The sequence below is a fragment of the Lynx rufus genome, unplaced genomic scaffold (assembly GCF_022079265.1).
Source record: "Lynx rufus isolate CCGP_SWC_20201006 ecotype Redwood Valley unplaced genomic scaffold, mLynRuf1.p SCAF_1, whole genome shotgun sequence".
Classification (NCBI taxonomy): Eukaryota; Metazoa; Chordata; class Mammalia; order Carnivora; family Felidae; genus Lynx; species Lynx rufus.
Window position 1 is genome coordinate 9353326 of NW_025814823.1, and position 24299 is coordinate 9377624.

Genomic DNA, 24299 nt, shown 5'->3' on the forward strand with positions numbered 1-24299 from the left:
ACTCTGCAAGCCGAGGGAAGAGGCCTCATGAGCCACCCACCCCTTGATACCTTGATCTTGGACTTCCAGCCTCCAGAGCTACAAGAAAATGAATTTCTCTTGTTTAAGCCCTGCAGTCTGTCCTATGTTATTACGGCAGCCCTAGCAAACTAATACAGCCCCTAAATGTGTTTTGTCCCCACAAGCTGGGCAAGCGTCACGACATTGGACACACTGAAGGTAAGGGCAACCGATACAAATCCTGCATCCCTTCATTGTCTACACAACAATGAAGCCCTGAGCCCTGAGGTGTCCGGCAGCGGTTTTAGGAACCCCTTGTGCCCACTCCTCACCCCGCTCAGTTGGGGAGCTATTAAGAGTTAAAACTGTCCCCTAAGACCCGCGTTCCCAGATGGAGGTTCAAGGGAATCAACATCTTCCCTCGGTGGGGGAGGGGGGGGACTTAGGTGACAGATCTGCCTTTGACCAACAGTTAGGTGGGTAAGCTCTGGCAAGTTAGTCTGTGAGCCCCGATTTTGCCCTCTGTAAAACGAGGGTGATCGGGTCGCTAGGAAAAATCGTATATGCTCGTCCAGTAGGAGGCTTAGCACCGCCGGTGGCACAGCACCTGCTCAGCGCGCTCCCACTGGCCACGCCTACCCGGGGACGGGGACGTCAGAACGCCCAAACGTCCTACGGCCAAGGTGTGCACAACCCCCGAGCCCCACCCCCACTCCCACCCCCATCTTCCAGGGGGAAGCCACAGGAGCTGCTTCCGCGGGTGTAGCCTGTGCTCCACACCCCCTCCCCCGGTCACAGTCCCCAGAGGCCGGACGTCCCGGATAAAAAAGCCAAGTTCAGAAACTCGCTTCCAGTGACTTCTGATTTCCATAACCTCAATGAAAGATATGAAAGCTACATCTATTGGGGATCGGAGCTTTCGGCTACAAATTTTGAAACGGTTTTTTTTTTTTTTTTTTTTTTTTTTTTTTGCACCAAGGCTGCGGCGGCTGCACCAGGAAACGCCGCGTGCTGCGAGGAGCCAGACTCCTCGGAACCGCAGCGCCGACTCAGCCACTTCCCGGCGAGATCAATCCCCCGGCAGGGCCATTTCCCCCGGCCGCGCGCGGGCCATTAGTGGCTCTGGGCCAGCCCTTCGCAGAGCGCGTCACCCGCGGGCGCGCACTGCCCGGCGCCGCGCCACCCACCGCGGGCCGGCCGGGGGATCGCGGAGCCCGAGCCGGAAGGACGCAGCCCTGTCGCCCGTCGCCGGCCTCCTTACGCCCCCGGCTGCATCCCGGCGCCGGGGCTGCGGAGCCGAGGCGGGAGAGGCGCACTTCGCCCCGGCGAGCCCGAGTCCCTCCGCCAAGGCAGTAAATGCACCGGGTGCTGGCGCCCCCGCCCCGCGCTGTCCCCTAGACGGACGCCACGGCTCCGCCTGGCGGGCACCAGCTCCCTCCAGCTTCCCGGGCCCTGGCACGGTTTTCATGGTCAGTGGTCCGGAGGGGCGATTTGCAGCTTCAAATGGGTGTCTCGGAGGTCTAGGTGGCAAGAGTCGCGCCGCTTAACGGAAATGCAATCAAAACGCAGAAAGGGTGAGGCCAGGAACGTCCCGCTGTGCAGCTCAATGCAGAGCAGTGCTGTGCGCGCAGCAACAGAGTACTCGGCATTTCATCGGGACCCCTGTGCCGGGCAGACAGCAGCGCTGGCCCTCTCCTGGAATGAGGGCGCTTTGGCAAAAGATTGAGCGCCTTGCAAATGAAACCCGTTTTCTTAACTGTACCGAGGACAGAACACTGACTCTCGCAAAGGCTTAGGGCTGTAAAAGGAATGCACACTGTAGGGTCCATGGATAAGACAATTAAAGCCCCCGTGTACTTTACACGTTTTTATTTAGCTGCTTGGATGGAAACAAGGAGAAGTAAAGTGTCCGCGTGCAAACATCTAAAACAGCTCACAACTCTAAACGGCAAATGCGGAGAGCGGCCGAGAATGTCACCCAAACTGAAGTCAGGGAGTCAGTCCCTGTGAGACGGACCCTCTCCTGTAATTTGCTTTGCGAGAGGCCCTCTGTGCTGACAGTTGTGCCCACGGAATCTCACAGAACCGGAAGCAGCAGTGAGCAGGACTCGGGCACTGGAAGAAGAGAGGAGACTGCAAAGGGAGAGAAATGTATAGAATCGTTCACTTTGCAAATTACACTGGCAGACAGACACATGCCTTTGAGTGGTCTCACTCAACAAGATCAGGATGTCTGTCTGGGCCTTGGGTCCTTAACCCTCAGGAAGCCAGAAGGGACAGAGGAGCTGAGCGGGATAAAAGGTCCCTGGGAGGCCCAGGGCCAGGCTGCATGGCAAGAAGTCTCCGGTGGCATTTGACAAGGCCCCACGGTCTCCGGCCATTCCTGAGAGCCCCCAGCCAGTGTGGATGTCGGGGCTTTCTTTCCCTCCCTCAAGGTCAGAGCCGGGCTACGCTCCCTGCCTGCAGGGGGCCTGGCCCGTTGGCCCTGCCCAGGGCTTACCTCATAAGGACAGTCCTGGGGTCAGAGGGAAAACGGAAGTGTCCAGAGCTCTGATGGCTGAAATGGATCTAGGGAACAGACTCTCAGAGGTGAGGTGGGGGGGAGGGGGGATGAGCTTAAATCTACATAATTTGGATGCAAAATGGAATATATTCTGCTTCAACCTTTGTGTTAAGCTTTTAATTCAAGTCATCAGGTATTTAGAATGCATTTTAACCTGAGAGGACGTGGAATAATTGGAAGTCAAAGAACTAAAGAACGAAAGTGACTTGTGATCTGTATATTGGCGGAAGAATATATTCTCTCGCCCACCTGAGGTCCCGCAACACCAAAAATAGCCGCGTCATTCCATTATTATGTAGCAAATAGTAAACACCTGCTGTGGCCAAACATTCTTAGAGGAAGCAATGGAAGTCCTGGCATCTTTCTTTCTTTCTTTCTTTTAATTTTTTAAAAATGTTTTTATTTATTTTTGAAGGAGAGAGACAGAGCATGAGCTGGGGAGGAGCAGAGAGAGAGGGAGACACAGAATCCAAAGCAGGCTCCAGGCTCTGAGCTGTCAGCACAGAGCCCGATGCGGGGCTCAAACTCAGGAACCGTGGGATCATGACCTGAGCCAAAGCTGGACGCTCAACTGGCTGAGCCACCCAGGCGCCCCCTGGCATCTTTATTTATAGAGATGTCATGGAACCATATTTTCCATCAGCGGTTCTCCGCGTGTGTCCCCGGGCCAGCCGCATCAGCATCACTTGGGTATTCGTTAGACATGCAAATTCTCAGGCCTCTCCCTGGACCTACTGAGTCAGAAATTCTGAACCTGGGGTCCAGCACTCTGCGTTTTAATAAGCCCCCCTGGTGATTCGGATGCCTCTTGAAATTTGAGAAGCCTGCTCTACATAGCACCTGCCTTTTGGAGTCAAGTATTTAACTTTGGTCTGAAAGTCAGAATAAATCCATGCATAGTGAATTTAAAATAGGGTTTGGAACATGGGAAATAAAACTTGGTAAATATACAATCATCACCCCGTCTCCTACCCAGTGCAAGAAACCTCACATAAATCAGCAGAGGACCGAGGAGAAGAGACCGATAGGATGAAAGGGAAGGCCATTGGCTTCATGGAACCTGGACAGACCTACGTGATCATGTGCCACAGGGCCGTGTTTTCATCCAGGCTCACTGGGCATCTTAATCACCATTAAAACCAAACGAATGCAAGGGCGCCTGGGTGGCCCAGTCGGCTGAGCATCCGATTTTGGCTCAGGTCGTGATCTCACAGTCCATGAGTTCGAGTCCCATATCGGGCTCTCTGCTGTCAGCCCAAAGGCTGCTTTAGATCCTCTGTCCCTCCCCGGCTTGTTCTCTCTCTCTCAAAAATAAATAAACATTAAAAAAAAAACAAAACCTAAACTAGTGCATACCAAATTTAAAACTTACAGATTTAATTAAGTTGGCAGAAATCCCCAAAGTTTGCCTGATAGATCTAAGAAGATATCAACAGTATTAGAACAATGGTTTACAGCTAACAGCATGTCCTTTATCTGGGATAATGGGTTGTAGGTCAAGACCAAGCAACCAATAGCACCAAATAAATTAATCAGCGTCTGTAAAGACCGTAGACTCAGTGTGAAAGTCAATAGTATGATGTGATCACAGGGGAAGCCGGGGAGGTACTGGGCCCTCTTCAAGCGAGTGTTGCCTTGCAAGGGGAGTGTGGCAGACTGAAAAATGCCCCTCCACGAAGACATCCACATCCTTATCCCTGGAACTAGCAGATGTTACCTTACACGGGTGGAAGGTGGCTTTTCAGGTGGGATTAAGTTAAGGGTCTTGAGGTGGGGAGATTTTCCTGAGTGATCCACGTGTACCCTAAACGCCATCACATGCATTCTGCTGAGAGGGAGGCAAAGAGAAATTTGGCCACACACAAAAGAGAAGGTGTCGTGAAGACGGAACGGAGAGAGAATTGAAGACACTGGCTGTGAAGACAGGAGCAATGTGGTCCCTGACCAAGGGGGGCCGGCAGCCACCAGTAGCTGGAAGAGGCAAGGAACAGATTCTCACACGGAGGGAGCACGGCCCTGCCGACACCTTGATCTTGGCCCAGTGGTACTGATTTTGAATTCTGCCCTCTAGAACCAGGAGAGAAGAACATTTCTGTTGTTGTAAGCCACTGTGTTTGTGGTCATTTGTTATAGCCGCTGCTGGAACCTAATACGGGGAGAAAGAAGAGGGTTCTTTTCCATTCTTCACTTAGAAATACTGCCTTTGGTTCTCGGTACCACACGTTAGGAGATACATTTACTGAAAGAAGCATGAATAGTTGTTCTGCAGTTGTTCCTCTTGATCCCGAGAGGAAAAGTTAAGACCAACAGGTACAATCTACAGGACGACACATTTCAGCTTAATATAAGGAAGCGCTGTCAGGGCAGAGAGGGAATGAACCGCCTCACGCGGTAGTGAGATCACCGTGGCTGGCGGCATTCAAGCAGAGACCGAGCTGCCCTTTGTTAGGCATGCGGATACTGTAAACAGAATGCAAGCCCCAGGGGCGGAGCAGACTCAAGGCTGTGTAAGGCCCCTTTAAACCCAGACATTCTGGGCCTGGGTGATTTTACAGCAAGTCTCTGCTCTCACTGGAGACAAGGCAGACAGGAAGAAAGAAGGGACAAAAAGGTTGTAAAAGTCTGAGTGTGCAATGATTAAACCCAGGCACGGATGTGGCTTTGGAGATGGAGAGGAAGGAATGCATTTTTAAAGAGGTTTTGGAGGCTTAAGTAATCAGTCTTTGGCAGCAGCTTGAATTTGGAGAAAGAAGGGTATTTATTAGGTGCCTCCGAAGAACGCTGAGCCCAGAGCTGTGGGCAAGATAAACACAGATGGACACCTGTCCCCAGGGAGAGAGCAGAGCCCACGTGAAATAATTGGGGAGTAGGGTTCTAATAGTGAGGTGCCTTTGATAGGGGTACAAGTGTGAGAAGGAAGGGATCGGAGAAGACTAGGTTCATCAGAGGTTTTGGGGTTTTGCGCTGGAGGAAGTGGGCTTTGAAGGATGGCCAGATCTAGGTAAGAGAAGAGAAAGAGGAGAAAGTGTGAAGGCGGAGAAGTGGACGGGCCGTTGGGGACTCCGTGCTGAAGGAGTACAACATACCCTGGTCTGGTTTGTGTGGCAAACAGCAGGGAAGGGTTCACATGCGGCTGGATAAGCGGCCCAGACTCCAAGGCAAGGCTTGCAGCAAAGGCTACGGTTCCAGAAAAAAGACAAAGAAAAAAGACAAAGAGGTCGTGAAGGTACGTTTAGCTGCTGGCGCCTTCCATTTGAGTGTGTTTGCAAGGTCTCCAGAGACGACCTTGGCGGCCTGGCTTGGGGAAAGTACTTCTTCAACAAAACTCAAAAGTGCAAAGCAAAAGACGAAAGCTTAATGGATTTGAATCCACCAAAATGCAAGGGTTCTATTCAGAGAAGGACCAGGTTATCCTGTGGCAGATCGGGAGAAGGTGCCTGCAATGTCAAAACTGACGAGGGACTGGGGATGCCTAGATCCCTAGGGATCTGGAATACGCAAGAGCCCTGCAAATCAGCAGAAAAGTTAGAAACCCCCTCTCTCCAATGAACAAAGGATCAGAAGAGGCATTTCACAGAAGAGGAAACCCTCCTGAATAACAGGTGTGTGAAGAGATGTCCCAACTCATCAGTAATTAGAGAAATACAAATTAAAATGACAATGAGTTACCACTGACACCCATCCAATTGGCAAAAACTAGAAAGCTGGATAATGCCAAGTGGTGGCCCGGATGTGGGAACAGTGGAATTCCCTGAACCTGCTGGAGGTGTGCGGACTGGTACAGCCATGCCAGAGAGCGGTGCTTTGTCACATTCCATATTCGTGTGCGCTGTGACCCAACAATGCCACCCCAGGCAGGTTTCCCAGAGGAGCCCTCCTGCAAGTCCTCGGGGGCCATGCATGAAGACGCTGGCTGCCTTTGTTCGTGGCAGTGGGTGTCCTTCTGTGGGGGGTGGATGGGTACAAGTGGAGGAGACACTCTCTGAGACACTCTGCTCAAGTCAGAAGTGTAGACCACGTGTACACGTGACGACATGAATAGATCGTTTAAAATATGGTGTGCGTCAAGAAAGCGAGAGACAACGGAGGCTATAAGGGCATTCGTGTACATTTCATACTACACGCCTGTTCAACACCACATGTCTGATAGGGGACATGCTAGTAACATACGTAGGTCACGTTGGAATGGTCGCCTACGAGAGGAAGGGAAATGGAAGCCGAGAGAACAAATGCATACATGCATGAATGAGACCGGGCTCTGTAGGAACCAATGAAGTATATAGTGAGGAATGTGATGAACCCAACCCTCTGCTTCTGGGGGCAAAATAAAGAGATCTCTTATGCATTATATCAATTACTAATGCAATTCCATATCTACATATTGAACAGATGACTTAACGAGCATTAGCAAGAAAGTGGTACCAAGAGGAGCCCATTATGGGCCATAAAGTGGAAGTCATGACACAAATTCGTTTAATGTGGAGAGCTACTAAACTAGTAGTCACGCGATGTCACTAGAGATAGCACAGAAAGTCATTGTCGTGAACCCTGTGAAAAGCGAGAGGAAGCATGGACAGAATAAATATTGAGTATGTCGTCCGAGCTGGCTGAGCAACGAAATCCAGTAGAGTTTGGGTCATCACCTTAACTCCATCTAGAGCTGTGGTTCCTACGAATTTTCAGGTTGCTGCTCTTTGAGAACCTTATCGAAGTTTTGGCCCCTCGTCTCAGAAAAATAGACATGAGCAGATACAAGATTTTATATCCGATATCGGGGATTAGAGCAGTGTGAGACCTTAGAGCCATGGATTTCAGGCTGCGAACCAAGTTCAACCAAGTTTATAAGCGGGGATATCCACCACTGAGACCTGAATAAGGATATCTGTGTTTTTAAGTGTCCCCAGGTTGTCTTGGTATATATCCGTAACTCAAGTAGCAGATCAAACCTCACTGATCATGGGAATCATCTAAGGATCTTTTGTAAGAAGGCAGATATCCAAGCCTCGTCGTTTAAGGGGTTCTGCTATATTAGAACCTAGAAATCTGTGAATTTTTGCTTTTCTCCAGGTTGATACAAGGGAGGGACCTACGCTGGCCAATCACAGCCCTTCCTTGGGATGTTTCTAACTGTAAGTAGTGTGGGACGTGCCGTCCATATCTATTACCAGCCCCATTGGTGCTCACCAGCAGGTGCACCCATCCCCTACCCATTGCAGGTGCTTCTCCGAAGGCTTGCACCCATGACTTCAGGAGACTTGCCTTGGCTGGTGGCAGGCCCTTTACCTGAGACCCCCCCAGTGAGTGCATGGCCCACCCTCAGAGGGTGATGACTCAAAGACAGACAGCCTCAGTTTGGGGACTGGCTCCATCACTTACTAGCTCTTTGACTTTGGACAGGATACTCTGAGCTCTGTGCTCGGACATCCTGAGTTATGAATTTGAGCTAAAAGCGATAAACTCGGAGCGTAGCACAGAGGAGAACTCAACAAATGGTAGTGTTATGTCATAGCTTATTTTTATCATTATAAAATCCCATAGGATGACATCGGGAATCGGAGGTGTTTGGGGTATAAAATACAAGTCTCTGGGGAAGGAGAAGAACCCTTCTCAAATGTGTGAAGAGAGAGTAAGTGAGAGAGAAATTAGACACTTGTAGACAGTTGCTGGAAAGCAAACTACCTAGACCCAAGGGTGGAAGTTACAAGGAGGCAGGGATCACCCAAGTATACCCAGCAACGCAGTAGGCTTGCGCAAGAGACAAGGAGGGAAAAGAAAGTGGTAAGGACCTCCCAGCTCCCAGAAGTGTTCAAGCAGAGATTGAGTTGAGCCATTTCCAACTAGACGAGAAGTAGGCCTAACCTTTGATATCTCTTCTAGTTTAAATAACTTAAGATCCATTAACCAGCTCTAGAATCTTAGGTTGCTTAAAGTTAACTCTAAGTGGCCACCTATATTAACTTTGTGTTTTGCTTGCTAACAAAAAATAATTTAAGGAAACTCGGTAATTGGGTAAGCATACCAAGATAGGTATACAAATGTATAGTAATACCTCAGCATTATTTATACTATGTAATGGGAATAACCCAAATATCTATCAATAGGGGATTGGTTAAATAAATTATACCTGTCTGTCTTGGTACATTCATAAAGCAGACTGATCCATTGCCGTTAAACGTGATACTGCTAAACATGAAAAATGATTTTGTAGATCCAGGGTGATGTCTACAATGTTTAACAACTGGGAGGACGGAAGTGCTGACCAAGCAGAACAGATCCAGCCGCAGCCAGAGAGCTTTGCCAGAACGTACCAGAAGAGTTATCCGTCCCGTGTAAGATCTGCGACTTCCATGCAAGGTCAGGTACAGACCATATGTACATAAAGGGGCACCTGGAAGGATGGGCACCAACATCATCAGTGGGGGTGAGACTTGGGGTGATTTTTTAAACTTTCACCTTTACGTTTCCTGTATTGCTTGAATTTTCGAAATGAGTATACTGTGTTTGGATTTTAAAAATCAAGTGTTCCTTTACAGAATGAAGGTAAATCAATCAAGGACCCTCCTTCAGAGCATAGTAAGGAGTCCGAATCTGTCTCCTGCTTCCTGCTTTCCACACTCCTGCTGGGTACCCTCTAGCATTAGGGGCTGCAGTGGAGGGTGCTGTGGTCCAGGCCACGGGACCCTGGAGGATGTACTGATGTTGTCTGTGCCTCAGTTTCCCGTCTGTAAAATTGAGGTGATTTATTTAGACTGAATGGTCTTTCAGCTTTGTGGCTTATAAAATTTGCATAAAATACCCTTAACCATTTTTTAAAGAAGTTTTTTAAAGTTTATTTATTTATTTATTTTGAGAGAGAGAGAGAGAGAGCGCGCACAGGGGAGGGGCAGAGAGAAAGGAGAGGGAGAGAATCCCAAGCAGGTTCCACGCCGTCAGCACAGAGCCCGACGTGGGGCTCGATCCCACAAACGGTGAGATCGTGGTCTGAGCCAAGATCAAGAGTCAGACAATTAACCTACTGAGCCACCCAGGCGCCCCAGCCTTAAACTTTGGATAAGAGTCATAAACTATAAGCACAATTCAAACAACCCTTTTTGCTCCTGAATGATTTGAGGATAAGTAGCCGTAGTTGACCTGATACTCAGCCCCTGCATATTTTTGTGTGTTTCCTCTGAACAAGGATATTCACCTACTTAACCACAATACAACCATCAAAATCAGGACATCAGCGTTGACGCACTCAAGTGTCGGCAATTGTCCCTTTCTAGAAAAAGATCCAGGTCTGAATCCCAAGCTGCATCTAGCTGTCCTGTTTTCCGAGTCCCCTTCAGCCTGGGACAGGCTTCGGTCTGTCCTTGACTTTCGGGACCTTCACGCTTCTGAAGATGACGGGCCAGTTATTTGGTAGAATGTCACTCAAGTTGGGATTGTCTGATATTTTGTCATGATTGCACGCACGTTACACACCTTCGGAAGGAGTGCCCCAAATGGATGCTGTGTTTTTCTCATTATCTCCTGTGAGGCGACACAAAATTTTGATTTGTCCCATTACTGACAACGTTCACTCCGATCGCCTGATTAGTCTTCTCCTCTGTCAAATTACCATTTCCCCTTCACTGTCAATGACTATTTCATGGGGAATAAAGTGATGTTCCTCATCACTTTATTCTTTCGTCTATTTACATATATTATTATATATATTCTTTCAACTTATTCTTTCATTGATTTATATCTGTATATACTTAGGGCTTCCTATTTTATTCAACAGGTTATCTGATGCTATCGTTTTATATTCTGAGGCTCATACTATCCCTGGTTTGGCCATTGGGAGCCCCTTCAACCTGTCTTTTGTTATTTAGAAGCCAAGATGTGGGCGTTAAGTGTGCCTTTTGCTCTTTGAATGTCACTGTGCCCAGACAGTCCCAGTGGACGCAGCCAGGAAATATATGTACAGGTGTAGATGGAGATGTAGTTAGATACATACACACATATCCGGCTACATTTATTTAGCGATTCAACAGACACCTCCAGTTCTGAGTTCAAGTACCTCCAATTCAAACCAGCTAGAAATACCAGTTTTCTCCATCTCCATATTTGCACCTTCCTTCCCTGACGGGGGCAAAACTCCTTCTCATGATCCTTAATAGGTGCACCTATGTGACCAATCTCCCTGTGAGTGGCCCGCCTCCTGTCTCTACTCCACCCCTCCTTGCCCTGCTCAGGCGCCGACACCCCACTTCGGCCACCTTCCCCGGTGACCTTTGCCCCCATCACCCTTCTGTGGCTCTGCGCCCCCCTCCACTGTGTCCCCAGGCTGTCCCTCCACCTTGAGGCCTCACCGAATTGCGTGCTTCTAAGCTAACAGACCTGAAAACGATAAATGGCTCTCAAAACAATGCATTTTCACTTTACTTCCTACTTTCCCTGTTTTCAAACCATAGTTCCTACCACCCCTGTGGCCTAAGATGGTGAGAAATCCCCCCACTTCTGGACACACACGTATAGATCACAACCTATGCACGGCAGGTGAGTTCGTTGTTGCCAACGCTGACCCTCGGAGCTCCGGTCTCATGACCCCACTGTGTCCTTGATGTCCCCACGTGGATGCTTCGTGAGCACCTTAACTGAACACGCCCGAGGAGACCCTGAGTCCCCCAGCATGCCCTTCCACGGACTTCCTGGTTTCCGGGCATGGAGTCTCCACGCGCTCAGTTTCCCCTTCTGGAAAGGAGTTATTCTCACTCAATTACTCTCTTTCCCCAGTGCTCCTTTCCACACGTAACGTATTGACTCTACCTCCCCAAATGCTCCGCATCCATTTCTTGCCATCCACTTACACGGTCATCACCGGGCCGTGGCCACCGTCACCCACCCTTGAGCCACCAGTCGCCTCCTTGGGTGGGTGGTACAGTCACCACACCTCTGTCCACACAGCTTTGGCCTGTGTGTGTGACTTGCCTCGGCCTGTGGATGTGAGCAGAGATTTAAGCGTGAGCTCGGGGCTGGTTTCCGGTTTCTGCTGTGGGGGGGGGGGCACGATGGCCCTGTGTCCCGTTGGGGCCACCCCCGTCAGCCTGGTCCCTCCGTGAGAGGAAGCTGGGGCAGAGCAGTGACCTCCGGCACGTGAGCAAGAAGCAAACGCCCTCATGGTGAGCCTGAGCAATTTGGGGGTCGCGCCTCACCGCGGCGGAGCTTACTGGTAAGTTCCCTGAAGTCTGTTCCGCTCAGCAGCCATAAGCTGTCTTCCAAAAAACACACGAAGTCACTCCCAGTGATTTCACCCCATCCCAGACCCTCCCGGGGCTTCCCATTGTGCTGTGAGTGAAATCCCAGCCCCTCAGGTGGTTTGCAAAGCCCCAAACCCCACCAGCTTCCAGTGGTCCTTTCTCCACCCCTGGTGCTCCCGGAACAACTTGCAGCCTGTCCTTCCTGGCCCTGGCTCTTCCCTCTGCCTAGAGGAAGCCCCCTTGTGTCCACAAGAAGGGCTGCTCCTCTGGGCTCAGATCTCAGATTGAACATCGCTCCATCGGAGAGGCGCCCCTGACCACACGCGCTGAAGCATCACCAGCCGCCACGCCCTCCCCCTTCAGTGGTGTGGCTGGCCCTTGGCACGTCTCTGAGGTTTCCACATCTCTGTGTTTTACCTGCTGCTGTGTACCTCCTCCCACTGGAAGGAGAGCTCCGTGAGCGCACAGACCTGCCGGTCTTGGTGCCCATGGGCCCCCCCCCCATGCCCAGAACCGAACCTGACTCATACCCACAGCCGAATAAACGTTCAAGAAGCGAATGAATGACGGGTGGTCATTTTTCCATAGACAAGTATTGTCCTTCACCTGGTCTTGAAAAGGAGAGACCGTGGGGCAAAACGCAGGAGACCGGGTGGAATGAATACCAGCCTCTGGAAAGCCCGGGGCTGTCTTGGGGCTGCTGGGACCCCACCCCGGCCCCAGCTCTGCCAGCACGGGGCTCTGGGACGGCAGCGTGGCACCCACTTCTCCGGTTCCTGATCTTCTTTTCTTGAAAATGCAGCTTTGTAAAACAAGGATCTCTAAAGCCTTCTCTGGTTTCGGGATGCCAAGGGCATTTCACACCCGGGACAGCCAAATCAGGGCTCGGGCAGGAGGCGGCAGAAGACCCCTGGGTGCCTAGACTGCTCTTTCCCCAGAAAGCGAGCAGAACTACAAGCCCCTGAAGATAAACGACAAGAACTCAGGCCTGAGCTGATCTGTGAACACTGAGCCGTTTCCGGGGATGTTGAGGACCCTTCTGGGTGCACAGGCCAAGAACCATCCTGACGTGAGAGCACCTGCTTCTGAGCTCCGCTGAGCGCCCTGGGGAAGTTAACACACGCTTCTGATCGTCACCTGATAAAGCAGGGCTGGCGTCACCAATCTCACAGGGATGCTGTGAAGATTAACTAACAAAACATAATACTACCATTTCCCGAGTGCGGAGTATGAACCAGCCTCCGTGCTGAATTCTTTCCATGCAACACCTTGTTTCTTTCAGTAGTCCTAGAAGGTTGGAATGATTGTTCCCCATATTTGATAGATGAGCCTGGGCGTCAAGTAGTTACTCGGCTTGCCCCGGGCCCCAAAGCCAAGGAGCCATAACCTGCACGACGCCTGTCACTTATCTTCCTGGGCGGGCAGGACTTTGCCTGCTTCTCCGTTCACTTATGTGACCGCACCAGCACTGCCCGGTGTGGAACACACTCCATAAATATTTATCTCGCACTTCCTGTCCACTCCTCAGCAGTGCATTAACTGGGTCCTCTAGAGAAATGCTTTTCTGCCTTCCATAAGTTAACGCTGGTAGCCAGCTGCTTCGGGTTGGGCGTGTGTGTGTGTGTGTGTGTGCATGTGTGTGTGCCTGCCTGTGTGCAAATTTGCATGTGCGTGTGTGTGTTGAACTTCTAGCAGGTTTTCCGTGGCCGGTTGCTTCTATGACCCAAATAGAAGTCGCTCTGGGGTCGTGGGCTGTGTGGTACCGAATGCTCCCAGAGCTCAGGAACTGTAAGCATCTGAGCCACACAAAAATTCTAATTGTATCTTTTAAAAAGTAAGTTTGGTGTCATCAAGGCTAGGAATAATACATAAATAAATTGGCCGAAATAGTTTATTGATTATTCTAAAAATGTATTACCCAAAGATTTTCATGTTTTTTTTTTTAATTTTTTTTTTCAACGTTTATTTATTTTTGGGACAGAGAGAGACGGAGCATGAACGGGGGAGGGGCAGAGAGAGAGGGAGACACAGAATCGGAAACAGGCTCCAGGCTCTGAGCCATCAGCCCAGAGCCTGATGCGGGGCTCGAACTCACGGACCGCGAGATCGTGACCTGGTTGAAGTCGGACGCTTAACCGACTGCGCCACCCAGGTGCCCCAAGATTTTCATGTTTTAATTAAAAAAAAAAAAAAACCCTCTTAAAGGGGCGCCTGGGTGACTCATTCGGTTAAGCCTCGGACTTTTAATTGCTGTTCAGGTCACGATCTCACGCTTCATGGGATTAAGCTTCACATCAGGCTCTGCACTGACAGCACGGAGTCTGCTTGGGATTCTCTCCCTCCCGCTCTCCCTGCCCCTCTTCCGCTTGTTCTAAATAAATAAATAAATAATCGTTAAAAAAAACTTAAGAAAAATAGGGTTCTTACCTGGTTCTTGTTTTTCTGCTAGACCCCGCCCGACACATGGTCAGGAGACGGGTAAAGTGGAAGGAACCGTATAAACCATCCACTGGGATGTTTTCCCTCCCTAGTCAATCCCTCCCTAGTATAGCAAGAAAGCTCAGACCCCAAGACACTAACTTTTGGCTAAAGAAAGGCACACAGTGGGGCAAAAGGATGCCAGTCTCTAGATGTCTTTAATCATAGCCTCTCGGGCTAGAAGGACTTTAAAGATCAAATTAGTCCAACCACTCCCAAAATTCATGTCTCTTTGACAGCCTGGCCGCCCTCTGTGCTTGAGTCTGTCCAGTCTGGGAACTCACTAGTCTTCAGGGGCCTGTCCGTCTTTACGGACTATTTAAAAGTGTTTATTGATCAGAATTCGATCTGGCTTTCCCTCCGCCAATGTCTCTTATTTGCCTGCTCCTGGAACGTAGAGCTTTCAGAGTCTGGTGTTTCTGTGAGTCCCGTCCTACCTCTGGACAAAATGCCAGGCCTAGAAGAGGCAATGAAACATGTACCTTTTTTTTTTTTTAATGTTTAGTTATTTACTTTTGAGAGAGAGAGACAGAGACAGAGAATGCAAGTAAGTGGTGGAGGGCAGAGAGAGAGGGGGACAGAGAATCCCAAGCAGGCTCGGCACTGTGAGTGCAGAGCCCGATGCAGGGCTCGAACCCACGCCCCATGAGATCATAACCTGAGCTGAAGTCGAGAGCTGGATGCTTACCTGACTGAGCCATCCAGGCGCCCCAAACACGTACCAGTTGAACCGCAAGCCCTACAGACGCCTGTACGGTTTCCTGCTGATCACGACCTCCGAAAACAGTATCATCACCGGAGCTTGCCCCTTGTTTCGGCCACAGCTAACATCTTGTAAGCCTGGGCGGAGGGAACAACACAGGAGGAGAATTCTCTCTGCCCTCCCCGCCTGCTGCGTCCACACACGGCGTTGTTAGGCTCGTGGCTCCTGGCTGTGCTCCCTGAAGATTTCTTCCTGCGTGGCCACAAGCTGAGCATCTACCCAACCCATAAATCACAGCCAGCAAAAGGCTGAAAATACTCCCCGAGAGCTTCTGCACGGCACTCCAGCTCAAGAACTCCTTGTCAAGGTCTTGACAGTTTATGCTCTCCGAGCCAGATCAGAACCCGATGGGGCACAGAAGCCTTCCTGATCTTTTCCAGCGGGCGGGGCTGCGTAGCCAAAGTTTACACAGGGGTCATAGCCAGCTGTCAGGCGAGTGGAGAAGCAAAGTCAGGTGGAAGGACGCGGAATGGCGGGGAGAAGGGAGGTCATCATTAAGTAGACCATATCTTAAGGAAGTCAGTAATTGGTCCCATTTATTAATTACCGGGTGCCAGTCCCCATGCGAAGCATCTTCTGTGTGTTATCTCATTAAATTGCAACTAATCTTCACTAGAACCTTTACGGGAGCTATCGTCATTCTATTTTACCGGGAGGGATTGGAGGCACGGGGAGGTGGAATCATTAGTAAAGGTCACATCATTAGTAAATGGCTGACACAGGATTTAAACCTAGATTCTCTAAACTGAGACTCCGAACCACTACCCCGTCGGGCCCCTTCCTGTGCAGACACTCCCTGAAGCCCAGGGAGGGCGCCTCTCCCTCCTCCCACCCCCGGGAACTGCAGCTGGGAAGTCCCCTCCGAGTTAGCAGGTGGCCATTTCTCATTCCCAGCCTGTCAGATCCCACTGCAGGCTGGGACCCAGTTTATGGAGGAAAGTGCCAAGTCCCATGGCACGCCTAACTCGTTCCCCTTCTCGACACTTCACCCTCCCCGGGGCCAAGCGGCCAGCCGCTGCTCACGAGGGACAAGAGGTCTCACTGAGTACTCAAACCACATCTGGAACCTCCAGGTATTTTAAGGGCCTCCAGGACAAATGCTTCTGGAGGCTTCCTGCAAGCAAACCTCTGAAGTGTTGGAATTCCAGTGAGGCTGCCCCAGCAGAAATCCCACCGCACATTAAAGCCACTTCCTGAGCATGGATGACTGTACACCAGGGCCCAGGGTGATGCCAATCCATCCAGGGCAGCTGCGGGACCTCGCTCACCGGATGTAGAAGTCAGCCAGCGCTCATGACAATCCTGCCCTTGCCCTCCTTAAAATCTTCAGCCTTGTTCTCGATTGTCAAAGGAACAGAGTCTGAACGCCTCTGCACAGCAAGTATGGCCTTTTTACACCCTCTTTTACTGGCTTTCTTTTCTTTTTAAAAAATTTTTAATGTTTATTTATTTTTGAAAGAAAGAGAGAGAGAGAGAGAGAGAGAGAGAGAGAGAGAGAGAACTGGTGGGGGAGGGGCAGAAACAGAGGGAGACCCAGAATCTGAAAGCAGGTTCCAGGCTCTGAGCTGTCAGCACAGAGCCCGACGTGGGGCTCGAACTCACAAGCAGATCATGACCCAAACTGAACTGAAGCCAGACTCCCAACCAACTGAGCCACCCAGGCGCCCCTACTGGCTTTATTTCCTATCTGACTTCTGCACCCTCCCTTCTCTCCTTGTACATCAAACCCTTCACTCCCCAAGACCTGCCAAGTTCTTCCGAGATCTGAGCCCTCGCACACGCTGTTCCCCTTCTTTACCTCACAAACGCCTTCCTACTCTTCAAGACCCAGCCCAAAGGGCCCTCTTCTCCAGAACATTCCTTGGTCCCCAAGTCAATTGTTCAAACATCTCCTCATTCTACCAATGAATGGCGCTGGACTCTTATTACGCATTTACAGAGATCTTCCCTGTCAGACCCCAAACTTCTCAAGGTAGCAATTGTCATAATGATGACAGTGACGATAATAAGTAGCTGTACCTATGAAGTAGAACATCCTCGTGATTACTGGTAAAGCATCACTGTGTCCACCCAACAGATGTCAGGTCTCGCTTGGCTTACGCTGTGGTCCACATCTGGGAGCGTCCAAGTCCATCCCACTCATTGACGGTCCCCATGAATCCTTCAGTTGTCACTGTCCTTCTTTCTGCTTATTCTCCTCTTTGCTCCATGCTTTGTCCTCACAGAGCTGTCGTTTTTCTCCCGTGGTCTTGGACTTCTTATACACCACCATTCAGCCATTTTGAATTGCTTCACGCTTTGACACCGCCGATTACGTGAATCTAGAAGGGAATACAATTCTTCCGGAGAATCGCCCAGAGTTCTTAGATCTTGGTAGCAAGATCCAACTCATCACTGAAGGTGATCACCGATTCTTGAATATCAGTAGGTAGCCTGGTCGTAGCGGCTCATCCCTCGCCGGTCCTCGCGGAGACAACCTACGCGTCGTTGGTACAGGTAGGTGTTGTAATCGGCATCGAATTACATAGAGAGATGCAGGTATGGCACGCAGGTGTGGTGATAACACTTAGAGTCCTCAGCACGTGCTGCTGGCGTCCCCCGAGACCTTCCTGTGCACAACAGCGGTCACAGTAACCTCTGCAGATGCTGTCCGGACCGGACCACCGGGAAGGCTATCTGCACACTTACCCTGGAGCCTGGCATGGTGTGTTGTCATAAACATGGGCAGAATGAATGATTGAGGGGAGAAGATGCATGCATGACAGCCATGCATGTCACCAAGACTTGTACGCTTCGGGGCCTGATGGAGATCCGGCTGCCACTGGGATGTAGGGTGCTGGTGATTGTAGATAATAGAAATCATGGCATCTCGTGGCGCCTGGGTGGCTCAGTCGGTTGAGCGTCCGACTTCAGCTCAGGTCATGATCTCACAGTTCGTGGGTTCGAGCCCCGCGTCGGGCTCTGTGCTGACAGCTCGGAGCCTGGAGCCTGTTTCAGATTCTGTGTCTCCCTCTCTCTCTGCCCCTCCCCCACTTGCACTCTGTCTCTCTCTGTCTCAAAAATAAACATTTAAAAAAAAAGAAAAAAATAAAAAAAAAAGAAATAATGGCATCTAGGACCCAGAGTCATCAGACCCTTCCCAGACCCCGAAGACTTGGGATCTCCAAAGCAGGCCTCCGAGAAAATCTACTGAGATGTGGGAAGCTGAGGCTAAAATTTTATTTATAATTATTTTAAGAATAAGAACTCGGGCTCCTATTTAATAGATACATATTTGGTATGTAGGTTGACAATAGAATATTTATGGGTGTACATATGCAACTTAAAATACACCTGTGTATGTTAGGGGATGTGTGCTCAGAAATTTTTCTTTTCTTTTCTTTTCTTTTCTTTTCTTTTCTTTTCTTTTCTTTTCTTTTTTCTTTTTTTCTTTTCTTTTCTTTAGAGAGAGAGCAAGCATGAACAAGGGAGAGGGGCAGAGGGACAGAGAGAAAGAGCTTCCTAGGCAGGCTCCACACTCAGCGTGGAACTGGACACGGGGCTTGATCCCGTGACCCTGGGGTCATGACCTGAGCCAAAATCAAGAGTTGGATGCTCACCTGGCTGAGCCACCCAGGCGCCCCCGGAAATGGTTAATGTTAGGGAATCATACTCAGTACAGTTTGGAGACCACTGACTTGGGAGGGGTAGCCAATCCGATTTACGCTGGGGGGGCGGGGGTTGGAAGGCATGGGCCTGATAGAAGGCTCCAATTCCCCTGAAGTGGTCACAGACTACCTTGTAGCAGAGTGGGATACAAGTGTCCCTCCAGAAAAGGAGCATCTCTCTAAGAGCCCCAATGGCCTATAACAATCGAGAAACGATTCTAGATGTGTTGGCCAACAGAAACCCAATCCTCTTGCGTGTAAGCATCTCTGGCACACAGAACGGATAGCGGTCAGATGTTATTAATAAAAATTGCTTCACCAGTTACTGTGGTGACCATCGCCTTTTCTAACGCTACATTGGATTCCCCCTACCTCGACTTTACAAAAGTGGGATTGGTTCAGAGAAGCTAAAGAAATGGCCACAGTCCCAACTGGTAACTGGCAAAGCCAAGACTCCAACCAAGGCCCGTCTCTGACTGCAAAGCCCGCACTCTTTCCACCATGATGCCCTGATGATGCCTGAGCTGGGCCATGTGAAGGAAATCGTCCCCCACGACCGCTGTGACTCACCCCCCAGGGTCAGACTGCTCTGTTTGCAGAAGCAACTTTGCAGGGGCGCTTGAATGGCTCAGTCACATAAGCGGCCCACTTTGGCTCAGGTCGTGATCTCATAGTCTGTGGGTTCGAGCACTGCCTCAGGCCCTCTGCTGTCAGCACAGAGCCCGCTTCGTGAGCCCACTTCGCACCATCAGTGCCCCCCTCTCTCTGCTCCTTGCCTGCTCCCTCTCTCCCTCAAAAACATTTAGAAAACAAAACAAAACAAAAAAGGAGCAACTTTGCAGAGCCGAGCTGAGGCTTTCCTCAGGTCAGCTTGGCACACGTTCTGGGTGCCCTTTGCAGTGGAAGTTATTTAACACCATCAGGATAAAATCCAGCCGTCAAAAACCTTCATCTGAATTCTGGAACTGAGCGTGAGGAGTAATTCCACATTCTCGGCAGCCTTGAAGCCTTCGGGGCTGTGCCCGCCACTTGGACCCAAACCGGCAGAGCAGACTTTTAGCAGAAAACCGAAATTTAACCAAACAGCCACAAACAGCACACACTTGCCATCAAATACAAGCTGTCAGTAAACGCACTGACCTGCCTGTTGGAGAAGAAAGATGGCGCCCTCAAAGGAGAATTGTTTCTCTGTTACATAAAGATAAATGATCAATTCTAAAAACTCCTGACTCCAGTGGTTTGGGTTTTGAGAGTTTCACGGTAACTTCCTCGCTCCTCTCCTAGAACGGTTAACCTTTTTCTTATCTTGAGATGCATTTTTATCCAACAAGAGAGAGAAGAGAAAACGAACGAGCGGGGGAGGGGGAGAGAGAGAGAGAGAGAGAGAGACGCAGAATCTGAAGCAGGCTCCAGGCTCTGAGCTGTCAGCACGGAGCCCCCACGCAGGGCTCGAACTCACGACCCACGAGATCGAACTCACAAACCGTGAGATCATGACCTGAGCTGAAGTCAGACGCTCCACCGACGGAGCCCCCCAGGCGCCCCAAGAGCTTTTAAAACCTAAAGACTTGCGCACCGTCTACCAGGCCAGCCACTCCTTTGGGGATCTCGGGGTCATGGCCGACCGTGTGTGGCATTACCAGATATGACCAGCAGAGGGCGGCTCCTCCTTGTTTAAGGCAGAAAGCCTCGCACCCGGAGCTGCTATTTTCCCAGAGAAGGCAGACTTGGGGGGGAGCCTGCCTGAGCAAGCACCACGAATTGTAAATAAGCCTCCTCCTGGCCTCTGCCTCTGCTGAAAGGGCAAAAAAGGGCTGGTGAAGAAACAAACCCCTTGCCGGGGGCCTCGGCACACGTATTCATTCATTCATTATGCAGCCCTTGCGGAGTGCTCCCTGAGATTTGGGGAGGGGGGTTGAAGACAAATGAGACTCCTCCCGGCTGGAAGGAGTTCGGTGTTGGTGGGGAGAGGCTCACGGGCGGAGCAAGGGGAGCCCAGAGGCTGGTCAAACAGGAGAGTCAGACGGCACTTGGAGAGCATGCGAATCCAGGGTGAGCCAAAGACCCTAGCGGTCCTCTTCCCAGGACTCCCCCCCGCCCCCAACAGTCTCTCCGCCCACCCCTTCCCCCAGATTTCTGTTTTTCCCTCCACCCCAATGTCCTCGAGTGGGGATATGCGAGTTACCCTTCGTTCTTCTCTCCTTCTGTCCCGTGCCTTCCTTTCCCACTGGGAGGACGTTTGCCATAATATTGCTTCTCTTCTTCTTCTAAGTTTTTTTTTTTTTTAAACATTTATTTATTTTTTAGAGACACAGAGAGACAGAGCATGAGCAGGGGAGGGGCAGAGAGAGAGGGAGACACAGAATCCGAAGTCGGCTCCAGGCTCTGAGGCATCAGCCCAGAGCCCGACGCGGGGCTCGAACTCACGGACCGCGAGATCGGGACCTGAGCCGAAGACGGGCGCCTAACCGACTGAGCCACCCAGGCGCCCCTCTGCTTCCCTTCTTTGCGCCGAGCTGGCCGGCGCACTGCGCGGCTGTCACCGGGCCGACGCCGGCAGTTTTGCCTCTAGGCTTCCGCGTGTGCTCTTCAACCCACCGGGGCCTCCCGCGGGTCCCCAGAGTCCCCGAGGGTCCCTGCCTCTGCCGGCCGCCTGGGCTGAGCGGGTCACTTTTCATTTCATCACGCTTTGCGCAGGTCCCGGTTAAGGCGCATGGCTTTGTGGTGCCCCGGGCCCACGCTCGGATCCTGGAGAAGTAACTGGCCCTCATCTTCCCGCCGAAGCCGAAAGTCAGACTCACCTGCCGCTTCATTGGGACCGTCTGCACCGCCTCCCCGCGAAGCCCCAGCGGCAGAGCAGCGAAGGCTTTCTTCCCTTTGAGAGGCAGCCCCTGACTGGCTGTCCTTCTCTTCTACCCCGCGGACACAGCACGGGACCAAACCATGCGCGACACCAGCCTGCACTGCCTGCCCAGGGGCGGTGGCCCCAGCCCCTGCGCTTTGCGCCTCTGGAGTCCTCCCGCCGCCAGGGTGCTCTCCCCATCGCAAGACCAGGGGCCCGTGTCCCGAAGGTGTCCCTGGAAAACTGGGACTGTTGTGGCCAAACAGGTTAATTCACTCCCTCGAATCACCTGAATCCGAGTGATGTGGCTGTCCCCGGGCCTTTCCCAGCTCCAGATCCTTGGGCTTGCCTTACCATGCAATTCCCTCCCTGGTGGGTTGTTTCTTCAATATTTTAGGTCGACTCGTCCTCTTTAAAAGGAAAAAAACAAAACAAAACTGGAAGAGCGAGAGAAAATAGGAAATACCAGGGTTGTTATGAAGCCAGAAATCTAAATATAGCTCCTATAAAAAGCAGCAGAACTCAGTTGTGGTTTCTCTGTATCTTGAAAATGCCGCAGCTAATGACCAAAAACAGGCCCGCTTCATCTAGGCTGGTGACCAGAGGCCGGGCACCGGTGGCATGGTAACCAGGGTCGCACAGCCTCCGAAGGACCTCATTGCTGCAACCAGATGCTTGTGTCAGCCACTCCTTCCGGCCAGAACCAGCGAGGAGCAGGGTCCCTACAGCGTCCTGGGTTCCTCGGGGGGCCTTGGCTTCCTCAGCATCAGAAGAGAGCACTGGGGGCAGAAGGTCAACCAGCGAGAATATTCTGGAACAGCGATCGCCAGTGCTTCAGCTGATTGCCCCAGGAAGCCGGTCGCCACCCCCCTTCCACTCTTGTCGGGAAAAATCCCCCCGCGCTTCTAGATGCCATTTACCCTGTGAACTGCTCAGTACCTGTATCATTTTATGGAATCTCCCCAACTCTGTACGAGTCCCCATTTTACAACCAAGGAAGTGGTGGCTTCGAGAGGTTAAGTAACTTCCCCAAATTTGCAAGGCTAGTCAGTTGCAGAAGCTGAATTTAAACCCAGACGCAACTGTCTCCCAGACCCCAGCTATCGTCTTAACCGCTATGCTGGGCTGCTCCGGCTGTAAGACCACGCAGTAAAAACAAATGAGAGCTCGGCCGAGCAGAGAAAATTCCCTAATCTGGAGGGTTATCAAGCCTTACAGCGGCTCCCGAAGGGAGACACCAAACCATTTTCTAAGACATGGTTCAGCCCCTGGGAGCAGGCCTCAGGCACTTTTGCCCTTCCAGCTAGCACCCCCCCACAGCAAACGTTTAATTGAGCACCTACTGTATGCCATCCCCAGCAGCGAACAAGAACAAGGCCTTACTCTGGTGAGCTTAGGTTCCAGCAGGAGAGGAGCAGAGAATAAGTTAGTGAATAAATGAGCAAGACAGATCTCGTAAGTGTGAAATGTCATGAGAGCAGGGTGGCGTGTCGGCACGGGGCACGGTGGGGCCACCTTGGGTTGGGGGGGGCGCGGTGGCGCCTTTCTGGGGAAGCGATTTACTGTTCAGAATGTGACTCAAGAAGGGTCAGCTGTTTCCCATCTGGAGGCAGGTCCCCTCCAGCCAAAGGACCGGCCAAGACCCCCAAGAGGGAACAGGCTTGAAACTGGGGATCAGCGGGGTCTGATTTGAGTTTTTAGGAGGCCACGCTGGCTGCCTTCTGGATGAGGGGCCACAGAGAGGCAGGACAGGAATCCAGAGGCCAGTGGTACCGTGGACAGCAGCGTGGCCGGAGCAAACGGGCCCTGTCCTCGCAGCTTGTCGGGGAAATGTTCTCCCCTCTCAAGCCGCCACACATGGGGCTTCCACTCCAGGCCCATCAGAGAACCAAGGGGAGGGCCCTGCTGGCCCCTCCACCCAAGGGGAACACCGATGAGACCGGGAAGAAGGGACAGTGGCCCCGCACAACTTCGTCCTCGCCCTCCCCCCTCACACCTCCTGGTCTCCCTCTAGGACAGCTCTGCTAGAGGGAGAGGGAACATCCTGCTCAGTTCTCATCCTTCCCAGGACAGACTCTGCCCCCGGGGGTGAGGCCACACAGAGGGCTGTGCCGGGGACCCGGGTCTGAGCCAGTGCTAATTCAGGAGAGAAGCTGGTTCAAGCCTGTTCTCCGGCCCAGCCAATGGTCTGGCCCCTCGGCCTGACACTGCCTGGAGAGCAAGACAGAGGGTCCCTAAACACTCGCCAGAACGGACACACACGGAGCAGCCCTAGAGGCAGAGCCAGCCAGGCCCGGCTGATTGGTTCTCGGCTGTGAGGGAGGGTGAGGGAGGGGCTTAAGGATGAGGTTGAGGTTCTAACCTAAACAGGTGAGTAGATGAGTCTTGGGGCAGTGGAGTGGGGGGCACCCGTTTGGAGAAGTCAAGAGTTCTGTTTACTTGTGTGGTGCCTGTCGACCTCCAAGTGGAGAGGTCAAGGGAGCAGCTGGAGAAAACACTCAAGGAGACGTGGCTGAGGACTGCCAGCCGTCCCCCCCACCCCCCCCCCGCAGCGTCCCAGAGGTCATGGGTGACTCCTTCCCCCCACCACTGCCACTGCGGTCCTTTCTGCCCTTGGCTGTCTCTCCCTTGTGACAGCAACGAGTTACACAAGGGCACAGTGCAACTCCAAACTGCTTTCTCCCTTGAAGCCTAATTAAAAAGTAATTAATTTTTTTTAAAAGCCATTGGCTCTGTGATACGGGGGCCAACCTGATTAAGGGACACTGAGCCCAGCAAAGGC

General features: G+C 51.5%; 1 long non-coding RNA gene across 1 annotated transcript; it reads left to right on the plus strand.

The window, feature by feature from the left end:
* The first annotated feature begins 1355 nt into the window (after positions 1 to 1355).
* On the plus strand, positions 1356 to 9395 carry LOC124511279 (uncharacterized). Its single transcript, XR_006961853.1, has 3 exons — positions 1356 to 2589; positions 7631 to 7692; positions 8772 to 9395. It is a non-coding gene; the product is annotated as an uncharacterized LOC124511279 (long non-coding RNA).
* Positions 9396 to 24299: the final 14904 nt, after the last annotated feature.